This window comes from Schistocerca cancellata, chromosome 7 (genome assembly GCF_023864275.1).
Source record: "Schistocerca cancellata isolate TAMUIC-IGC-003103 chromosome 7, iqSchCanc2.1, whole genome shotgun sequence".
NCBI classification, from domain to species: Eukaryota; Metazoa; Arthropoda; class Insecta; order Orthoptera; family Acrididae; genus Schistocerca; species Schistocerca cancellata.
The window spans coordinates 131,201,408-131,218,779 of NC_064632.1; positions in this window are offsets into that span (position 1 = coordinate 131,201,408).

Consider the following 17,372-nt stretch of genomic DNA (forward strand, 5'->3'; position numbering starts at 1 on the left):
ACGTCAAGGACACTTTACACTGGAAAGGGCAGGAAATTATAGGCTTGTACAAAGATCAGAGTACGTACAACAGATTACTATTGAATACGTTTAGTAGATACGTGGTGAAGGAAGATTATCACAAGCTAAAAAAGAAAAAAAAAAAACTGATATCGACTTCAAAGCTGTGGTAAGCAGATGACCTAAACTGAGAGGAAAAAACGAACTATTTAAATTCTTGAGAAGTTTCAACCTTATTTATACATAATATTTGGGAGTTCTTTTGTAATTGCTTTGGTTATTTATCCTGAAGTGTAGTCGTTCAAGTAAGTTACTTTCTTCTGCACAGTTTTTATGATTCCGTATCTCAATCGATAAAAACGCAATGGTTTATAGGATCACTATGTTGTCTGTCCGTCCGTCCGACTGTCAAAACCCCTTTTTGTCAGGAACAGGTTGACGTATCATGTTGAAATTTATGTCATATACTAAGGTCTGCAGTACCTTGACGGTTTAAAAAATTGAAGATTCTCCGTCTAAGCAATGAAAACACACTGTCATTTATGTCACATATTTTGATATTCGCAAACCCACTCATCAAGACTTATAGGGTACTTGGAAGAAGCAAAGTTTCACAGTACAAACAGAGGAAAAAAATCTGAAAGTCGTTAATTTGTAATTGTCACACGAAAGAAAATTTTTTTGGCATTTTTTATCAAACAGTTTGTCAGTCCGTCCGTCTGTTAACACCGCTTTTTCTCGGGAACGGGTTGATGAACCAAATTGAAATTTATGTCACATACTAACATCTGTAGTCCTTTGTCGTAGTAATAAATGTAAGCTTGTTAAGTCAAAGCAACCAAAACGTACGGCCATTTATGTCACATATTTCGATACTAGAAAAACCACTCATCAAACCTATAGCGTGCTTCCCGTTGTCTAGAATCAAGAAAGAAGCAAGGTTTCACAGCAAAGGAAAAATTAGAGAAATGTTAAGTTATAATTAAGTCACACAAAAACGATTACTTTTATCATTTGCCGGCCGGAGTGGCCGAGCGGTGCTAGGCGCTACAGTCTGGAACCGGGCGACCGCTACGGTCGCAGGTTGGAATCCTGCCTCGGGCATGGATGTGTGTGATGTCCTTAGGTTACTTAGGTTTAAGTAGTTGTAAGTTCTAGGGGATTGATGACCACAGATGTTAAGTCCCATAGTGTTCAGAGCCATTTGAACCATTTTTATCATTTGTTATCTGACGTCAATTTTGAAATAAAAATATGCTCGAAAGCCTTGAAATCCCTGAGACCGACATCTTGGCATTATCAATATCGATAACTGATAAAGATCATAGAGATACTCGACTGCCGGAATGAATGAACTGCCTATTTACTCACACCTGGGCGATTTTTTAAAGTAATGCTGTTCAAATCATGAATTGTTAGGCTGCAAAAAATTCAGTACACGTCGCCAGGCCTCTAAACACGGAAGTTAGGCTCAAAAATTTTTGAAGCACGTAATATCGATCTCTACCAACAACCATTTCCGTTATACGTTTGTAATACTTATCCATCGTTGAATGTGGCCTCTGCGTTGACGAATCCGTTCGATCGTCGTCATTTCTTCTAATGAGGAGATACTAAAGAGTCAGTCCAGCAACTGAGCTTTGTCTACTAGACAGAAAAGAAACAGCTTGGCTTATTTGAAACAAATAAGAACACAACTAAAACATTGTGATTACACAGCACGTTACTGTTTCGAAGGAACGTACTTGTTTTCTTGCTGCGATACTCTACACACGTGCTTTGGCCGAGCGAAGGCGCGTATTGCGGCGACTTTGGGCTCGCACCCAGAGAATCCAAAGTCAGATACGCGTCCGATCGTCCATGGTGTACATAAATCTCTTGAGGAAAATGCCCAGCAGGTTTCTTTGAAAAGCACAGCTGATTTGCTTCCACTTCTGTGTCCAACCGCAATTTGTGCTCCCTCTCTAGCGATATCCTCGTAGATACGGCGTTAAACTCTGAACTTCCGTTTTTTAACAGCCTTGAAACAGACCGAGATATGATTTTTCTGTTTTCTTATCGCCCTAGTAATGATAACGCATGTGTTTTGGCGAACATTTGTCCTCTTCGACTAGTATTCGATACAACATATTTCCTTTTTGTGAAGACGTCCCTTTTGTGAACGAGGGCGTGCTGATAAGTAACGACACTGAATTTTTTTAGGTGAAACCTCTTAAAGCTTTTTGAATGAAACCAACATGTTTAACACTCTACGTCTTTATTCTTCATGTCTACATATTTATTTCTCAACATAGGTGCCATGATGACGAACAAAAAAATGGTTCAAATGGCTCTGAGCACTATGGGACTTAACTTCTAAGTTCATCAGTCCCCTAGAACTTAGAACCACTTAAACCTAACTAACCTAAGGACATCACACACATCCATGCCCGAGGCAGGATTCGAACCTGCGACCGTAGCGGCCACGCGGTTCCAGACTGTAGCGCCTTTAACCGCTTGGCTACACCGGCCGGCAGGTGACGAACACATTTCTCCCAGCGAGGCCAGTTTGTTGATACCATCACTGTAGAATGTTTTACCTTGTTGACGGATCCATAAACTCATCTCCATTTGCACAGCTTCATCGCTATCAAAGTGAAGTCCTCGAAGATGTTCCTCAAGTTTTGGAAGCAGATGAAAATCGGATTGGTCGAAGTCTGGACTGTATGGAGGATGATGGATGACAGAGAACCCAAGGCGTCGGACTGGTACAGATGTCGCAGCGCTCGTCATGCTGAGCAAGACGGTGCTCCACGTGTGGACGAACTCTTTAAATTCGAAACTCCATTACAGCACGCTGTTTGTCATGCACCGACAAAGTTGTTACACAACGCCATGTTACACACTACAATTCGGAGCCCCCCTGCAGCAGAGGGCTACAAATATGTAGACATGACAAATAAAGGTTTAGAATGTTAATAACGTTTGCTTTATTTAAAAAGTTTTAAGAATTTTCTAAAAAAAACAGAAATTTCGGAGGTATTACTTTTCACCACGCCCTCGCATTTCTTATGTCTGAAGCTAGTCATTCGTGGGTTAAGAAGTACCACCACGGCATTTGCGTTGTGTGACACAGCGCAACTACGCAAAATCTTAAAAAGTATAAAGGAATTGAGATTCAAACCCTCTTCCTTTTGAATTAATACGAGCCCATTGTTGGAAACAGTACAGCCTTCACTTTTGGTGTGACGATTGGATTGATGAGATACGATGCTGGAATTACATTTACTTCATTCCGACGATTTTATCTCATACATAGTTAACTGTGAAACAATGCAGCTGATTTAGTCACTATTCTACAGAGAATCTTCTAACTTCAAAGGATCTCCTAAGTTCTGTATAGTATTACGTATAAGCAAATGTTAGCTGTATCGCGCAAGCTAAAGACCAATAAACAAACACTAACTCTCCGGTTGGTAAGGCTGCGGAGGATTAATCTGTCGTGGCCTTCCTGGTACTCGAGTGAAGCGATTTCTTAAGGATTTGGAAGAATAGTTGATATGGATAATGTCTTGAAAGTTATAAGATGAATATACAAAGCCGAGCGGTCTGGGGCGCTGCAGTCATGGATTGTGCGGCTGGTCCCGGCGGAGGTTCAAGTCCTCCCTCGGGCATGGGTGTGTGTGTTTGTCCTTAGGATAATTTAGGTTAAGTAGTGTGTAAGCTTAGGGACTGATGACCTTAGCTGTTAAGTCCCATAAGATTTCACACAAATTTGAACATTTTTTTTTTTGAATATACAAAAATTGTAAAACAAGGGTAATCGAATGTAGTCGAATCTGAGGGAATTACGCTAGGAAATGTGCCTAATAACGGAGAGGATATACAATGGCAAGAAAAAAAGAGTAATTTGTTAACACTGAATTTAAATTTAAGTGTTAGGAAATGTTTTCTGGCCTGGAGCGAAGCCTTACATTGAAGTGAAAAGTGGACGATAAACAGATGAAACAAGAAGACAATGTAGATTTTGAAAAGTGATATTGCAGAAGAAAGTTGTTGATTAGATGGGTAGATCTGGTTACTAACGAGGAGGCACTAAAGCGAATTGTGGGAAAAAGGAATTTGTGGCACAACTCGACTAACAAAAGGAATCAATTGATAGGACACATGTTAAGGCATCAAGGAATCATCAGGTCGATATTGGGGGATAGAGTGTAAGAATTGTAGGGCGAGACCAAGGTTTGACTGCACTACACAGGTTGAAATGGATATATGTTGCAGTAGTTAAACAGAGATGGTGAGACTTGTTCAGGATAGACTCTCGTGGATAGCTGCATTTAGGCCAGTCTTCGGATTGATGAACACAACAACGCACTTAGTGACTTGCGGTCTCCTTGCCTTAAGCCAGTGTTACACGACACACCTAACGTGCACAAATCAAGTGAGGACGGCTTGTCACCTAGCGGCAGAACGGGTGAAGTTGCGATGTTAGCCGACGCTTTATCCGCTGGGGAGAAATAGGAACTATTCTATTTTGCCACCGATCCGCGCATGCGCGGTAGAAGAGGAGCATGTGCACATCCACAAAACGCATTTCGAGCAGGATTTCTTCTTGTTACTATTTTTACTTGTGGTTAGTAGATGAGAAATACGTGAGATCTTGAAGCCTCTTTTGGCTATTGCATGGGGTATTCTACGCATTTTTGAATGAGTAATCTTTTTGTAAATACAGCAATTAAAGAAATTAAAATTATCTTTTTTGGAATTTACACTGAGAAAAGCTGTATATCCAATGACAACTTCTTATTATAGAAATGGAATGAAACCGATAAAGTAAAAGCGTGCTTATTGAGGCACACAGCGAGGAAATGTGTCTAAATGATCCTCTAGATACGCTGTACCATAATAAGTTACATTTACTAATGTTTAATTTTGAATTTATATGCTTTACGTAAAGGGACATAAAATTTTACTTTCGCTGTGTGTGTGTGCATCACCTTAACTGGTAAAAGTACCGCACGTGTTTGATTTGATTGCGTCTTTTGTATTATTTCAGTGTAGGGAGGATAATGTCGAGCGAAAAGCCGTAAGAGTCAAGAACAATTGTGGCGGCCGCTACCAGTGAGGACTGCAAAAGCGTCTCACCTGAGAGATATCAGCAGTAGAGAGTTTTAAACTATCTTGCATTATTTATGGAATCTAGTCTTCTTCTTCTTTTGGCCTTTATTTCTTATCTGCACGGGGCCGGTATGTTAATTATTGGAATTGTCATTGTTAATGATAGAGGTTGGTCGGATGTCCTCCCTGTCGCCAGCTCACTACCCCTGCAACTGAATTTCATGTACACCAACTTACCACGTCTACTCTTACGCATGTGAAAATGTGCGAAATTTTTCTAAATGTGCGCGAATTGTGTAACTGGGGCGGAACGTGGATACCAGCCAGATATTCACCTAGCCGGATGTGGGAAACTGCCTAAAAACTACATCCAGGCTGACTAGCACACCTGTCCTCGAAGTTAATCCACCGGCCAGAGTCGATCCGGGGACGGCGCGCACACCCGAATGCCGGAAGCTGTGTGCTAACACGCGCGGCTAGTCCCAGCGAGTGCATTCCTTGTTGAATGGTCTTTTTGATTTATGAAAAGACTTGAACTGATTACATCGTAAAATACTGGAGACTCAAATGAAGCTATATGCCAAAACATAGCAGGAATCACTAATTGTAGTTGCAAAGCCCTACGGGCGGACATATGTAATACGGGAACGGTTTGTACGAATGAACGGGGAGCGCCATAATCATTCGTTATCTTCAGTAGTGAATGGATGGCACGTTATAAATTGTGGCTCGCTAAACTGTCCAGCAGAGCAGCAAAAACTGGCCACTCGCGCCTTTAAAGGCGACCGGTCGATTGCCTGTGGTGGTAGCGGCAGCGGTTTAAATATGCAGCACGACGTAACAAATGCGCGAAGCTCTCGGCGATGTACGACATAGCCGGAAGCGAGCCCATCCGGCTGCGTGCAACCCCTTGGCACACGTCGTTTGCTAATGGCTTCATATTAGTAAACGTTTGTCTCGCTTCTGGCGAAACCCGTGACCGAATTCTTTTCGTTTTTACTGTCACTCTGCCTTGCTAACATACTGCCGCCGGTATGCGCGTGTTCCGCACAGGGATGTGCGACGAAATTTATCCGAGAGAGGGGCAAAATCGTAAAAATGACAGTTTTGAAATAACTGATTTAGTGAGTTTCAGAAGGTGTCGTGCGCCAGGCACAGGAAGAAGAAACTAATTCATCTCATACGACCGATACTTCCCCAATTAGAACTTTTAACACAGATTACTTTGAGTAACTGAAACATGCTCCTGTCAGAGCACGAAAAGGCGAATATCTTCATCTTTAAAAGACTCAGACAGAAAAATGATGAATTAGCAGTTGTTGGTGTTCATCTTATATCCTCCTTTCAAGACACTATCCATTCCGATCAACTGCTCTTCGAGGTCCTTTGCTGTCACTGACAGAATTACAATGTCTTCGTCAAACCTCAAAGTTCTTATTTGTGCTCCATGGACTTTAATTCCTACTCCATATTTTTCTCTTGTTTGCTTTACTGCTCGCCCAATATTCAGATTGAATAACATTGGAGATAGGACGTAAATACTGATGTAATGTTCTTCAGTGTACTGTCCTGAGTCACTAATAGACATTTGTGCTCTTATATCATTAATCACTGTATAGTTTGTGCTAGTGTCACAGTATTTGCGTCGTGCTCAGCCGTGTTACACCTGTAGTTCAGTAGAGTCACTGATAATCGTTGCTAGAAATGTGCGGGAATTCCGTAATGCATAGAAAATCTTGCACCTAGAAACCAGGAGAGGGCATGTGCCCCCCCCCCTCCCCCCTCTCTTGTGGACGCAAATAGTACCTCCTGATATGCGCCACGCTGATAATACGTAGGGACCTCTTTCCCGCTTTAAGTAAATGTTCGACATCAAGAGGTTTATTTACCGTTCCAAAGAAAGTTTTCTGTATCTGAGGCAACGTGTTTTCTATATATTCCGTTTACTGGCAGATACGAAATAACGGTAGTGAAACCTGTTCATACTTGTTGAACCTATAATGTAATGAATATATCACGACAAATCATCATTTGCGCCTGATTAGGATTCGTACCCGTACGGTTTTCGCGAGCAGTCATCTTAATCAATTTTTTGTCTTGTTTATTGCAGTTGTAGTCATTAAAGAATGCGACAAACGTCAAGCTGGCGTGGTATGCATCCAGGGCCCTAAAGCGCGAGATTGGCCCTCGCTCAGGGCGCAGACACAGATAGTACCTAAACTTCCCGAAAAGAAAACGAAGACGGTTTAAGAATTAACTGAGAGCGGAATGTGAGTTCTTCTACTCCACATGTTCCTGTCTTCTTCCCCTCGGCCAGCAACAGTAAACAAAAACGCTGTGGTCACAGTGTCATTTCGTTCAAGAAGGATAATAAAGAAACGACTTTTACTGAACAGACAGGAGGCGCCTACACAGGTCGCTCATAGTCAACAATGTGGTTCTTGCTGCTACTGCGCTACGGTACTGTAGAACCTCCAAGATTGGCGATCGATTGCTGCAGCATGCTTTTAGAACGAAGGCTTCCGATTTTTGCCCGACTCGCGGACCCATATGTTGCCGAGGTTGGTTTGACTACGCTGAAGAAGTTCCGCTGAGAAGCACTTACACACCTTTCATACAGTCCGATATGTTTGGAACCCTGATGGAAGACATTCGTGGAGGTCGATTTGCTTCGAACGAAGAAGTGCACTCCTGGCTACAATCATGGTTCCGTAGACAACAGCAGACATTCTGCCATGAGGGCGTCGACAGTTTTGCCTCACAGTAGGATAAACGCATTAACACTCATGGCGATTGCTTTTGAAATAATGAACAGGCGACTTAGCTTTTTCCTTCTGTCTCATTTCATTTGACTGCCCGTTATACACTCTAAGAAAAAAAAAAAAAAAAAAGATAGCACGTTCCACGAAAGAATTATCCGAATGGAACGGAAATCGATAGATATGTTGCACATGTACAGACAAATAAACATGTACATTTCAGAAAAAATGGATGATTTATTCAAGAGAAAGAGCTTTACAAATTGAGCAAGTCCATAACGTTGATCCACATCTGGCCCTTATGCAAGTAGTTATTCGGCTTGGCATTGATTTATAGTTGTTTGACGTCCTCCTGAGGGATATCGTGCCAAATTCTGTCCAACTGGCGCCTTAGATCATCAAAATTCCGAGCTTGTTGAAGGACTCTGGCAATAATGCTCCAAACATTCTCAGTTGGGAAGGGATACTCTTCTCCCCGTTTTCCTTCAAAGCATTATTGTGCAGGAATGTAAGTCCACGACGACTTGCCATGTAGGGCAACAAAATGGGGCGTAGAGTATCGTCACGTATCGCTGTGCTGTAAGGGTGCTGCGGATGACAACCAAAGGGGTCTTACTTTGGGAACAAATGGCACCCCAGACCATCTTTTCTAATTGTCAGGCCGAATGGCCGACGGCAGTTAGGCTGGTGTCCCACCGCTGTCCAGGACGTCGCAGACATGTCTTTTCTGGTCGTCAGACCTCTGTTCGAAGCGGGACTTATCTCTGAAGACGATTCTACTACAGTCAGTGAGATTACAGGCCCAGACGACCACCAAAAATATGTCTGGATAAGCCCTGGGCAGCGGTGGGAAACAATACTGTCTTTCGCCTGACACCCAGGAGTAATGATCTGGGGTGCCATTTCTTTTCATAGCAGGATACCTTTGGTTGTCATCCGTGGCACCCTTACAGCATAGCGGTTCGTGATGACACTCTACGCCCCGTTTTGTTGCCCTTCATGGCAAGTGGTCCTGGACTTACATTTCAGCAAGGTAAATGCTCTTCTACACACGGCGAGAGTTTCTTTAGCTTGTCTTCGTGCTTTGCGAACCATGCCTCGGACAACTAGGTTGCCAGACCTCTCCCCAATTGAGAACGTTCGGAGCATTATGGGCAGGTCCTTCCACCCATCTTGGAATTTTTACAGTTCAACAGAGTTTCAGGGACAGCATAAGGGAACAATTGACAGGAATGGGGGAAAGAAATACAGTAGAAGAAGAATGGGTAGCTTTGAGGAATGAAATAGTGAAGGCAGCAGAGGATCAAGTAGTTAAAAAGACGAGGGCTAGTAGAAATCCTTGGGTAACAGAAGAAATATTGAATTTAATTGATGAAAGGAGAAAATGTAAATATGTAGTAAATGCAGCAGGCAAAAAGGAATACAAACGTCTCAAAAATGAGATCGACAGGAAGTGCAAAATGGCTAAGCAGGCATGGCTAGAGGACAAATGTAAGGATGTAGAGGCTTACCTCACTAGGGGTAAGACAGATACAGCCTACAGGAAAATTAAAGAACCTTTGGAGAAAAGAGAGCCACTTGTATGAATATCAAGAGCTCAGATGGAAACCCAGCTCTAAGCAAAGAGGGGTAAGCAGAAAGGTGTAAGGAGTATATAGAGGGTCTATACATGGGCGATGTACTTGAGGAAAATATTATGGAAATGGAAGAGGATTTAGATGAAGATGAAATGGGAGATACGATACTGCGTGAAGAGTTTGACAGAGCACTGAAAGACCTGAGTCAAAACAAGGCCCCGGGAGTAGACAACATTCCATTAGAACTACTGACGGCCTTGGGAGAGCTAGTCCTGACAAAACTCTACCATCTGGTGAGCATGATGTACAAGACAGGCGAATTACCCTCAGACTTCAAGAAGAATATAATAATGCCAATCCCAAAGGAAGCAGGTGTTGACAGATGTGAAAATTACCGAACTATCAGTTTAATAAGTCACAGCTGCAAAATACTAACGCGAATTCTTTATAGACGAATGGAAAAACTGGTAGAAGCCGACCTCGGCGAAGATCAGTTTGCATTCCGCAGAAATGTTGCAACACGTGAGGCAATACTGACCCTACGACTTATCTTAGAAAATAGATTAAGGAAAGGCAAACCTACGTTTCTAGCATTTGTAGACTTAGAGAAAGCTTTTGACAAACTTGACTGGAATACTCTCTTTCAAATTCTAAAGGTGGCAGGGGTAAAATACAGGGAGCGAAAGGCTTTTTACAATTTGTACAGAAGCCAGATGGCAGTTATAAGAGTCGAGGGGCACGAAAGGGAAGCAGTGGTTGGGAAGGGAGTGAGACAGGGTTGTAGCCTCTCCCCGATGCTATTCAATCTGTATATTGAGCAAGCAGTAAAGGAAACAAAAGAAAAATTTGGAGTAGGTATTAAAATCCATGGAGAAGAAATAAAAAACTTTGAGGTTCGCCGATGACATTGTAATTCTGTCAGAGACAGCAAAGGACTTGGAAGAGCAGTTGAACGGAATGGAAAGTGTCTTGAAAGGAGGATATAAGATGAACATCAACAAAAGTAAAACGAGAATAATGGAATGTAGTCGAATTAAGTCGGGTGATGCTGAGGGAATTAGATTAGGAAATGAGAAACTTAAATTGGTAAAGGTAAGTAGTAAAAGAGTTTTGCTATTTGGGGAACAAAATAACTGATGGGGTGGAAGTAGAGAGGATATAAAATGTAGACTGGCAATGGCAAGGAAAGCGTTTCTGAAGAAGAGAAATTTGTTAACATCGAGTATTGATTTAAGTGTCAGGAAGTCGTTTGTGAAAGTATTTGTATGGAGTGTAGCCATGTATGGAAGTGAAACATGGACAATAAATAGTTTGGACAAGAAGAGAATAGAAGCTTTCGAAATGTGGTGCTACAGAAGAATGTTGAAGATTAGGTGGGTAGATCATGTAACTAATGAGGAGGTATTGAATAGGATTGGGGGGAAGAGAAGTTTGTGACACAACTTGACTAGAAGAAGAGATCGGTTGGTAGGACATGTCCTGAGGCATCAAGGGATCACAAATTTAGTATTGGAGGGCAGCGTAGAGGGTAAAAATCGTAGAGGGAGACCAAGAGTTGGATACACTAAGCAGATTCAGAAGGATGTAGGTTGCAGTAGGTACTGGGAGATGAAGGAGCTTGCACAGGATAGATTAGCATGGAGAGCTGCATCAAACCCGTCTCAGGACTGAAGACCACAACAACAACAACAACAACGCTCCAATTAGAGTTTGGCACCGTATCCCTCAGTTGGACATCCAACAACTCTGTCCATTAATGCCAAGCCGAATAACTGCTTGAAAAAGGAGTAGTGGTGGACCAACGCGTTATTGACTTGCTCAATTTGTGAAGCTCTTGAATAACTCATCCAATTTTTTTTATGAAGTTGTGGTCATTTGTTTGTCTGTACAAGTGCATCACATCTACTGATTGTGCTCCCCCGATAGCTGCGTGGTCAGCGCGACAGAATGTCACTACTAAGGGACTGGGTTCGATTCCCGGCTGGGTCGGAGATTTCCTCTTCTCAGGGACTGGGTGTTGTGTTGTCCTAATCATCATCATTTCATCCCCATCGACGCACAAGTCGCCGAAGTGGCGTCAAATCGGAAGATTTGCACCCGGCGAACGGTCTACCCGACGGGAGGCCCTAGTCACACGACATTTACATTTTTATCTACCGATTTCTGTCCCATTCAGATAATTACTCCGTGGTGCGTCGTTTTGTTTTGTCTTAGGGCGTATTAGGAAATGAGACGCTCAAAGTAGTAGATAAGTTTTACTATTCGGGCAGCAAAGTAACTGAATAATGTTCAATGGGACTTAACTGCTAATGTCATCAGTCTCTAAGCTTACACACTACTTAACCTAAATTATCCTAATGACAAAGACACACACCCATGCCCTAGGGAGGACTCGAACCTCCGCCGGGACCAGGCGCACAGTGCATGATTGCAGCGCCCTAGACCGCTCGGCTAATCCCGCGCGGCCCAAAGTAACTGACATTGATCGAAGTACTGAGTATATGAAATGCAGACTGGCAGTAGCAAATAAATCATTCAAAAAGAGCAGTTCGTTACCGTCGAATATAATTTTTGATGGCTCTCGATCTTCCACCATAACCGAGTCCATCAACATGAGGTAGCAAATATGAGGATGCCAAGGAGGTGGAAACGTGGCTTCTGCCATGCCAAGACTGCTTGGTAGCTACAACAGGAAAACACAATTAATTAGTAGGAGTTGAAAATAAGAAAGTATTTATTACTGAACTTTGTTGTAGTCCATGGGCTGTTGGTTGACAATTATAGAAGACGTGACTAGACTAAGCGTCCGTAGAATGACATAATTTACAAGTCACAAATCTTGCAGTGGCGAATTTATCTCTCGTAATCATGAATGTCGAATCCGGTGAATTTGAAGACTAAGTTGGAACTGAATTACACAGACTTGATGGTAGCATTGACTGAGCTGCAGGCGACGACTAACATCGGCGCTGTCTGACCACTGAGCGTGGCTACGGACTGTAGACTGGCACAACCGCACTACTCTCCTGCTGCACGTGAAGTGGCCTAGCGGCGCCTCGCGGCGAGCATAAATGCTGCGCTGCTGCTCTGCTGCTCTCATCTGTTGCTTTCCCCTCTTTGGGGAAGTGTGAGGGGGAGTCTGTAGCCTTTCGGCTTTTACTCCCCTGTGAACGTGTGTGTGTGATTTTTCTATAGTTTTCTTGTCTGTGATTTGTGATGATTGTTGTGAGTGTGTCTAGTACTTGCCTGAGATAGGCGAGAAGTTTGGTGTTATATGGGGAGGAACAGGATGATGGATTGGGTGTTGGGATTTTCTCTTCGACTTAGTCGTCGAAGATCGTCATAGGGCGCTTGTGCTTATCGCGGGACATGTCATACCGACCTAGGGAGTGGATGAGTGCATTTCCGGATCTGGAAGAACCCTCATAGAAGGCCCTTGCCAGATCCTGGAAACGCTCTCTCAGGAGTGGGATTTCGGCTGCGGCGTGCAGGTCGTCTGTGGGGAATCCAAGAGGTAGGTGCAGTGCCCTTCTGAGGGCGCGGTTCTGCAGCCTCTGGAGTTTGTCCAGGTGCTGCTTTGCCGCGTATCCCCAGACAGGGCACGCATACTCCATTACTGGCCGGATCAGGGCCTGGTACACATTTAGTGCTACTGGGCAGGGAAGGGAGCTGGTTGTGTTCAGGATAGGATATAGGATGGACGTTCTGGCGCAGGCCTTCCTGTGGACCTCGTCTATGTGGGGTTTCCACGTAAGACGAGAGTCCAAGGTTACGCCAAGGTACTTGGCGGTTCTGCGCCAGGGGAGTTGGGTTCCATTTAGGTGAAGGTGGAGGGGGGGGGGGGACGTTGAGGAGTTTCGCGCCTTCCGAGCCTGCGGGTAATCAGCATTGCCTGCGTCTTCTCAGAGTTGATGGTGATGCGCCAGCGACGGGCCCAAGTTTCTGTGTCATCTAAAACCTTTTGTAGCCTACGGATGACCAGGTCCTTGTTCGCGTTTCTTGTGTAGAAGGCTGTATCGTCAGCGTACTGTGCGGTGTGCACCAGGGGGGCCGTTGGAGTGTCCGCAGTGTACAAACTGTACAATACGGGTCCCAGGACCGATCCCTGTGGCACCCCAGCACGAATACGCCTTCTGGTGGAGGTGGCAGTTTCTACTTTGACGGAGAAAGTCCTATTCGTGAGATAGCTCTTGATCAGCTGAACAATGCTCCCGGGAAACCCTTGTGTGTACAACTTGTAGAGTAGCCCTCTATGCCATACCGAATCAAAGGCTTTGGCTACGTCTAGTAGCACTATCCCGCAGTAGCCTCTGTGGTTGAAGCCCTCTGTGGCTGCTTCAACCATTCTCATGACCTGTTGTGGGGCAGAGTGGTTCTGTCGGAAGCCAAATTGGAAATCCGGCAGAATTTGCTCTCTGGTAATATGTTCTTGTATGGGTCTTAGCAGGAGGCGCTCATAGATCTTGCTGAGAGTTGGCAAGAGGCTAATCGGCCTGTAGTGCTGCGGGAATAGAGGGTCTTTCCCTGGTTTGTGTATCGCGACCACTTCCGCATGTTTCCAGCAAGCTGGGAAAACACGGGATCGAGTAATCTCGTTGAGGACGTTCGCGAGGTGTGTGATTGCTGTGGGTGGGAGATTTTTGACTAACTGATTAGTGACACTGTCGTGCCCTGGTGCCTTTTTTGTAGGGAGGGATCTGATTACTCTTGCCACGTCCTCGGGGGCAAAAAGTATGGGTTCGTCCTCTGGGTCCTCCTCGGCATTGAGGAAGACAGCCAGCTGACGACGGACCACTCTTTCGTGCTCTTCATCCTGGGGCGCTGGCTGACCACTGAGGGTGGCTACGGACTGTAGACTGTAGACTGCACTACTCTCCTGCTGCACGTGAAGTGGCCTAGCGGCGCCGCGCGGCGAGCTTAAATGCTGCGACTGGCTGTGTACTCTTTGGCTATCACAGCCGTTCTTCTGTTCCGCTTATCGAGACAATCGCATACGGCGGATCGATCTCTCAGGCGGCTCTGAGCACTATGGGACTTAACATCTATGGTCATCAGTCCCCTAGAACTTAGAACTACTTAAACCTAACTAACCTAAGGACAGCACACAACACCCAGCCATCACGAGGCAGAGAAAATCCCTGACCCCGCCGGGAATCGAACCCGGGAACCCGGGCGTGGGAAGCGAGAACGCTACCGCACGACCACGAGATGCGGGCTCTCAGGCGGCGGTGTGGTCTTATGACTGACGACATTACAAATTTAATTGTTATGAAAGCTCCTCTGATGATGTTTGTCTGTTTGTGGCCTTGTACGGAGGTGAAACGTGGACGATAAACGGTTCCGGCAAGAAGAGAATAGAAGCTTTTGAAATGTGGTGCAACAGGATAATACTGAAGATGAAATGGGTAGATCGGGAAGCTAGTGAGGAGGTACTGAACTGAATTTGGGAGAAAAGAAATTTTAAGGCATAATTTGACTAAAAGACGGGATCGGTTGATAGGACACATCATGAGGCATCAAGGAATCGTCAGTTTGGTGATGGAGGAGAAAATTTTAGAGGGAGACCGCAAGATCTGACTACAGTAAGCAGATTCAAATGTAGATTGTGGTTCTTATGTCGATATGCAGAGGCTTGCACAGGATAGCCTTGCGCTTACAGCTGCATCAAACCAGCCATCGAACTGAAGACCAGAAGAACATACCTTCTTTGCTCCCAGTTGTGATGGATATGATATATTCGGTGCTTCAATACTGCTGTCGTACGTCTGCTAGTAAATTCATGGCTTTTAACTAAAGTGGGAAATTAGCATTCGCTCGTGGAAGAAGTGGGAGCGCAGAGCTGCAGAGCCCTGGTAATGTGTAATGGGTGGCAATGTTGTGGTGGCAGAGGACTCGCCAGGCGTTAGCCACGTGCTCGCTCAGAAAGCCGCGGGCCGCTCAAGTTGCGGGCTACACGCAGTTGTCAAGTTCAAGGAACACATGTGACCTGGTGTTCGACAAGAAAAGTAACGCTATCAGCTGAACAATAAAACAATTTAAGAGTTTTCGTCGATATTTATGCAATTGGCACAGATTCGTGCTTGACAAACAGGAAACATAAAATACAAATAGCACATGCAATAATCGAAAATACTAGGACATATTTCCCAGATGCAGAAATTAAAAATAGAGGAGTTCATAATGGATGTCAATTCTCTTCCTACTATACGTAAATGTCTTAGATCTGAGCACTGAGTCAAAACAACTACCTTTTTTGTAGACGGTGCAAGCATCCTTTTTACAGCAAGCATTCAAAATCAGTTATGAGCAGCTGTGTAAAAATCTACAGCCCAGCTAAATGGATGGTTTGAGGTGGATAAGTTACTGACAAACACAAAAAACAACATTCTTTAATTTCTGCATAAAATGTGACTCCTGCAACACCAGTGTGACAATCTCCATCGGAATTACACTATCTCTGCAAACGAAATTTTTACGCATTATGCTTCAAATTCTCTTCAAATAGTAGACACACATAAGTAAGAAAATGCAACACTAAATCAAATACGTAGCTGTCTAGGTTTACTTTTTGTTGAAACAATTGTCATCTTTGCGCAGTTCTAGAGAAAGAGATTCTGGGATAATACGCCACCTGGTTTTGTTATTGTGTTAACTTAGAAAATAACCGTAAGACCAATGCAACATGCTAGACACACAGGGTATTGCAAGGGATTCTTTCAAAAATAGTCGATCCTTACAATCCCCTGAGTCTATTTACTAGAAACCTGTAAATACGTTAGAAAGAGTTTAAAATGCGTAACTAAATATTGCAATATTCAAGAACGTGATAAAAGAGAGAAATAACAATTCTACGTCCTTTGATGAAGGACATAAGGTTTTAAAACTTACCCTTCAAATAGTCTTCCTTGTAAACTAAAAATTATTTCATCATTTTCACCTTTTAGTAAACCTAAACTACATTTTTATCAGCTCACTGCACCTACTGAAACAAGGAAGTGAAAAAATTGCTACTGCGAGTATTGGAAATTTTTGTTATACGTTTACTGCAGTATTACTGGTAAATTTATTGTGCTTTATGTAAGAGCGACTTTGTGTGCGTGTGCCCATACATTAGTGTTGTTGGACACGTACATATATAAAATTCATAACGTATCCCACAATCTGGAAAATATTTATCTGAATAAAAGAGTAAAATTAATCGTAACTAAAAAATTCGCCAAATGTGCACTTGGGTTTTTAAAACTCCGTCTTCCGCAAAACACATGGTTTTACTTGTTTTATTCAAGACTCAAACATGTTTCGACATGTATGTGTCATCTTCGGTGCATCTCGTTCTTTTTCTGCAAAATATTGTACACAAATTTTTGTTAGATTTATATGTTAAACCTAAAACATGTGTGGTTTTATTTTGCTGGCATTACTCATCTGAAATATCACTAATTTTCAAAATGAAGTTGTGCAGGTTGGCCTGTTTCTATAAGTTTAATGGCTTGGTAGCATATCATTTGCAAAGTTGTCGGAAAAATATTTTTGTTTGTTCGGATTTTTCCCGAGAGCAGTAGAAGTAGATTTTCTGTACTTACGCTCTCCATCGGGTTGTACATGCTTGATGCATGTTATTGGCAAGTTGTAAGTAATTATAAGGAGCAGTCAAATGAAAACGAGGTACATGGAAAAACGTAAGGAAACTGTTATTATTTCAAAAGGACGCACCATAACTGTTAATACACTAGAGAAATCAGTACCCAGAACAACCACCTCTGGCCGTAATAACGGCCTTGATATGCCTGGGCATTGAGTCAAACAGAGCTTGGATGGCTTGTACAGGTACAGCTGCCCATGTAGCTTCAAGACGATACCGCAGTTCATCAAGAGTAGTGACTGGCGTATTGTGACGAGCCAGTTGCTCGGCCAACATTGACCAGACTTTTTCAGTTGG